Source organism: Colobus angolensis, unplaced genomic scaffold (genome assembly GCF_000951035.1).
Source record: "Colobus angolensis palliatus isolate OR3802 unplaced genomic scaffold, Cang.pa_1.0 Scaffold219, whole genome shotgun sequence".
In the NCBI taxonomy this organism is placed as follows: Eukaryota; Metazoa; Chordata; class Mammalia; order Primates; family Cercopithecidae; genus Colobus; species Colobus angolensis.
In genome coordinates, this window is record NW_012115366.1 from 3,956,473 (window position 1) to 3,962,472 (window position 6,000).

Consider the following 6,000-nt stretch of genomic DNA (forward strand, 5'->3'; position numbering starts at 1 on the left):
GAGATTACAGGCGTGAGCCACCACACCCAGCCAGCAGAAGAGGTAACAGTATTTTCTGTCAAACTGGAAGAAAGGGACTCTGCCAGTCAGGTAAGGGAGGGCAGTTGATAATTGGAATGGCACACCTTGAAACCCAACACAGAGCCCTTCCCTCCTGGGCCTCAGTTCCCCCATCTTGATAATGGGGGCTGGACACCCTCCGGTGACCCTTAGGTATAGCCTTTGGGAATCTTCAAATCCTCACCATCCGAGCCCAGGTCTCAGTGATCCACATGTGCTACCTCTCCCAGGATTCCACTGCAGATCTCTCACCTTCATTACTTCTTCCTGAGACCAGCTCAAGACCAAATAATGGGACAGGAAAACTTCCAGGAGTAGAAAAGAATCTAAAAATGCCTGCCCAGTTTGAGCAGGAATGAGCTTGTTGCTCCAACTTAATATATGGAGAGCTTTACAAGGAGGAAGGGATCCTCTCAGACCCACTAATGTTGATGGAAATTGAGAAAGAGGAAAGCAGCCCTGACATCCAGGGGCCATCCTGGATAGTCATCAGCTAGGAGTGGGTGTTGCTGCAAGTCAGCCCAGCGCGCACAGGGAACAGCTTATGTCCTGTCCAACGCTAATGATTGCCCAGAACACCAACATCAGATGAGGTCCTCAGTGATTGATGAATCAAGACAAAATGTGGAACACTCTGTAACCGTGTCTGAACAAAGACAAATGATGCACATTTCCAAGCCACAAAAATGACCAAACACCCCCCAGTCCCAGCTAATACAAGTGACTACTGCTTCTTTCCCAATGAAACCGTTAGCCTTGCCCAAGTCTGCCTTCTCTATAGAAAAAACTTGTTAAGATCCCAACTGCATCATTACCCCCACTTCCCGAAGTGATTGGATTGGATGCTTCCTGAAGCATCCAATCTGAAGAAAAATCCCACATCCTCAAACCCTATTCAAGTCACCCAACAAAAGGCCAATCCTATAATAAGCCTTTTCTAACACTCTTACCAAGACATTCCAGGGTTCCCCATGGTGTGCACTTTCTTGTCCACATGATTAATAGACCCACTTGTTTAACTACAGGTGCTGTTCCTGGTGATCTTAGGCCCTTAGGAGGGCATTGACAGTAAATTACTTATTTGTGTGCATTCATAAAGTGAGCTATCAATTCCTTAGGCCTATAGTTCCCAAACAACTAAAAAGACTGAAACAAAATTATCAATTAAATAGTAATGCACTACAAAACTAATAATAATTATTATTATTTATTTGTAATTATGTTATTAATAATCATGATTTTTTTTTTTGAGACAGAGTCTCACTCTGTCACCCAGGCTGGAATGCAGTGATGCAGTCATAACTCACTGTAACCTCTGCCTTCCAGGCTCAAGAGATCCTCCCACCTCAGCCTCCCAAGTAGCTGGGACTAGAGACATGTGCCACCATGCCCAGCTAACTTTTGCACTTTTTGTAGAGACAGGGTTTTTGCCAAGTTGCCCAGGCTGGTCTCAAACTCCTGGGCTCAAGTAGTCCACTGGCTTTGGCCTCCCAAAGCACTGGGATTACAGGCATCAGCCACCACACCTGGCCAACAATGATTATTGTTACTGCTTATTCACCCAAACACTGCTGTATGTACTGTCCCTGCCTCTCTGATTCAATTCTCACAGCCTCCCTGAGAAATAAATTCTGCATCCATTTAAAATTAGGCTTGACTGCATGTAATAGAAAACCCAAATAACATAGATCTACAAAACAAAGGGGTTTGTTTATCTGTTAGCTTTTGTGACATAAAAAATATCCCAAAACTTAGTAGCTTAAGTAGCTTAAGTGCACCACCCTTCAGGAGGTAGAACGTAACTCCCACTCCTTAAGCATGGGCTGCATGGAGTGACTTTCTTCCAAAGAGTACAGCATGGAATGGAGGAAAGAAAGAGTGGCTTTACAGTGGAGAAACATGCCAGCGATCAAGGCCAACATCCACAGTGAGAAGTCATATTGATACTATGCCCCCCCATCTAAAGCGATGACATTGGCACTTCACCTCTGCGGTCTTCCTCCCTAAACACATCACCCCTGTCTCATCACAAGAAAATCACCAGAAAAATACAATTTGAGGAATGTGTTACAAAATACCTACCGGTTGTCCTCAGAACTATCAAGTTCATCAAAAACAAGGAAAGTCTTTGAAACCGTCACAACCAGGTGGAGCCTAAGGAGACACAACTAAATGTAATGTGGAATCCTGGATGGGATCCTGGAACAGAAAAGGGATATTAGGGAGAAACTGAGGAAATCTGAATGAAGTATGGACTTTTCAGTTAATAATAGCAGTGTTGGCTCATTCGTTGTGACATATGTACCATACCCTAATATAAGAGTTTTTGGTTTTATTATGTATCATACCCTAATATAAGATTTTTTTGGTTTTGGGTTTTGGGTTTTTTCACAGACAGGGTCTTGCTGTGTCACCCAGGCTGGAGTACAGCGGCGCAATCATAGCTCACTGAAGCCCCAAACTCCTGGGCTCAAGTAATCCTCCCACCTCAGCCTCCTGAGTAACTAGGACTACTGGTATGCCATGACACCCAACTACATTTTTTATTTTTATTTTTGTAGAAACAGAGCCTCACTCTGTTGCCCAGGCTGGTCTCAAACTCCTGACCTTAAGTGATCCTCCTACCTTGGGCTCCCAAAGTGCTGGGATTACAGGCGTAAGCCACCTCATCTGGCCTATAAGATGTTAATAATAGGAGAAACCGGGTGTAGGGTATGCAGGCACTCTCTGTACTATCTTTGCAATGATTCTTACATCTAAAACTGTCCTAAAATAAAAGTCTTAGTTTAAAAAAAAAAAAAAATCAGGGAAGGGTCAGCCCAGGGCTGCTGCAGTCTCTATGGTATCATCAGTGTTTCAGGTTCCTTCCAGCCTCATGTTGCTTCATCCTTATCATGTGTCTTCATCCTCAAGGTCACTTCTTGATTCAAGATTGCTGCTGGGGCTCCTGCCATAATGCCTGAGTTCCATGTAGGGAGAAGGAGAAAGAAGAGCAAATGGGCTTTCCTCCCAGATGTATCGGCCCCCTCTAGGGGTAGTCCTCAGAAGCCTCTCGCTGAATAACTTCCACTCACTGGCCACCAGTAGCTGTAAGAGAGGCTGGGAATAAAGTCGCATTTATCTGGATATATCACCATCAGGAATAAAATCAGGATTTGGTCAACAAAAAACAGGGAAAGAAGGGAACTGCATAGGCAACCAGCAGTCTATCAGGTGCTATTACAATTTCATTTTAAAGATGAGCAAAACTGAGGTTTAGAGAGGTTGAGAGATTTGTCCATAGTCTGAGGACTGGGCAGAGAGGAAGACGCATTTGAAGTCTGAAATTATGAGTCTTAAGCCTGCAGCCCTAAGCATTAAGCTATGCTGCCATATCATCAATGTAACAATATTAATTAATTAATGATATGGTTGATGTTGCTTTGCTAAACCTGAATTGCCACCAGCAGCGTGAATGTGGGACACTCAATTGCGATGCCATTTCGTTTGGGTTTGTCATGCACTTCCACCCAACTCTGCATGCTGATGATGGCTTTGTTCTCCCACCATTTGGCACTGTTTCACCCATGGTGAAATTTCTCCCCACCCTGTACTTCTGCATCACTGGCCTTCACTTAGCAGGAATTCATCTTTACGTATCAAAGCCACCTCTGACATTTTCTCCTCTGGTTACAATGGTAAAGTGTAGTGGGCGAGATCACAGGCTCGCTGTTGACGGTGCTGCAAGTTACTTAACCTCTCTGTGCCTTGACTGTCTGATCTGTGAAATGGGGATGCTGGTGGTATTTATCTTATAGGGTTGTTGTGAGGGTTAAATAAAATTTTAAAAAATAGATTAAAAATGCTAAGCGTAGTACCTGGGCCATGGTGAATTCTCAACAAATGCTATTCTTTGCTGCCAGTGTGATCCTAAGTCCAAAGGCAAGCTCAGGTAGGACTTACCTGTGGCTCTGCAGATGATTCATCATATGCTTGAGTTACATTTTTAGGATTATCATCAAAATGAAAGCAAACAGTTTAAAAATTCCTTTGGAGAACTCATTAGCCACTACCCCCAATTCACCCTCCTTACATTTAAAGCAAAAAGCACCAGTTTTTCAGACCTGGCCCAGACCCTAGTTCTGCCATGAACTTGTGGTGTGACCCTGCACAAGCCTCTGTCCCTCTCTGGGTTCAGCTTACTCAGCCCCCTCCTGGGCCATTGATGCTGTTGCCAGGGCCAAATGTGACAATTGGTTGGGAAAGAAATTTGTGATCTGCCAAGTGCCTGGGGACCCTGTTCATCTGCGGTAAACAGGTCCTGGTGATAGTTAGAAACAAGCTTCCTAACCCAGGAAATTTTTCCCTCCAAGGGCTGGGATTTGCAGGGTCCAGCTCTCCTGGATCTGTCCTAAACCTGTTGTGTGGCTTTAAGTAAAGCCCTTCCTCTCTCTGATCCTTAGTGTCACCATCTGCTTACTGAGGTGCCCCCTGGTTCCATCCCAGACAGAGAAGTTAAGTGATTTGCCCAAGGTCACACAGCAGTACATCATGAAGAACCAGACTCTGGGTCCAGTGCTCTTTCTGCCCAGAACTACTGCACAGCTGCCTGCACGTAGTAGAGGGCCACTGCTCCATTGCACAGTCTGCCCTTAACCCCCAACAATGCTGTCTCCCTAGCCACCACATTGGCCAAGGTGAACTGGGTGGCAAACACCAAAAAACTGACTAACCAAGGAGCCCAGCAGTGGATTTATGGAAAGGCATTCCCAGGACGAGGGAAGAGCAAACCCCCAACACGAGAACTCTTGTGGGAAGAACAGGAAAAGGCATCTCTGGGGATCTCAGGGGCAGGGCCTGTGGCTTTCCTCTCTAGGGTACTGGCCAGGAATGATGCATCTCCAGCCACTCTCTGTCTGTGTGCCCCATTCAAGTTTCAAATTTCCAATAGAGATTCTTGACTGCCCAGCCTGCAGTCAGGTATCTGTTAACACCGGTGAATCAGCTATGGCCAGAGGACTGCGTGTACAATTCAGACATGGCCAGTGGGAACATCACAGTGATAACTACCCCAGTTTGTGTCCATGACACGCATTCCCACCTCCAGGCATGTGCACAAGCCATTGCCATCCTCTAGAGGGAAACAGGAGGTGGTTCTCAGAACTGGGAACAGAAATAAATGCATATTTTCATTTTCACAAACCTGCCCATGGGTTTACCACTTACAAGCACTGTGATACTCAGAGCCTGGCTTTAGGTGGTTGCACAGGCAGGGGGTTGGAGGGAAATGAACTAATTTTGCTTTCTCAGAAATGCATGCAAGCCTTGCTCAGCCTACAAATGTTTGTCTCTAAGAAAACCAAACTTCCTCACCCTGGAAGGCTCGGCCCTGTTGCCCCTTCCAGCAGGTACAACCACTAGAAATGTGACCATGATGATGATAACACACCTAGCTAACATTTTTTGAGTCACTCTACTAGGTGTCTGACCTGCATCTCTTCTGTAATAGAAGGTATTATTAATAGCCCCATTTTATGGGTGAGAAAACTGGGGCTGAGAGAGCTTGAGTAACATATTCAAGGTCACACAGCTAGTGAGAAGCAGAGCCAGAATCTGAATCCTCAAATAGTTAGAGCTGCAAGGGCCCCCCAAGCACATCTGGAACACAAGACCATTTAGCAGACGGGGAAGCTGAGGCCCATGCAGAGGAGGAGGTTGGATACACGCATTTACAGTGCTCCTGCCAAGAGTTTCATCTTCATTAGCTCATTGACCATCGGAGGAAAGCATCCCTATTCCCATCTTATACATGCAGCTCAGCAAAGGGGAGTCCCTCAGCCACGGTCACATAGCTGGTGAGTGACAGAGCTGGGGTTCCAGGCCTAAGGTTGCGATTGTTCTTCTCTTCCCTGGGGTCTCAGATTCAGGCCTGGCTCCTGCACCCTTGGCCCATGCTCTGCT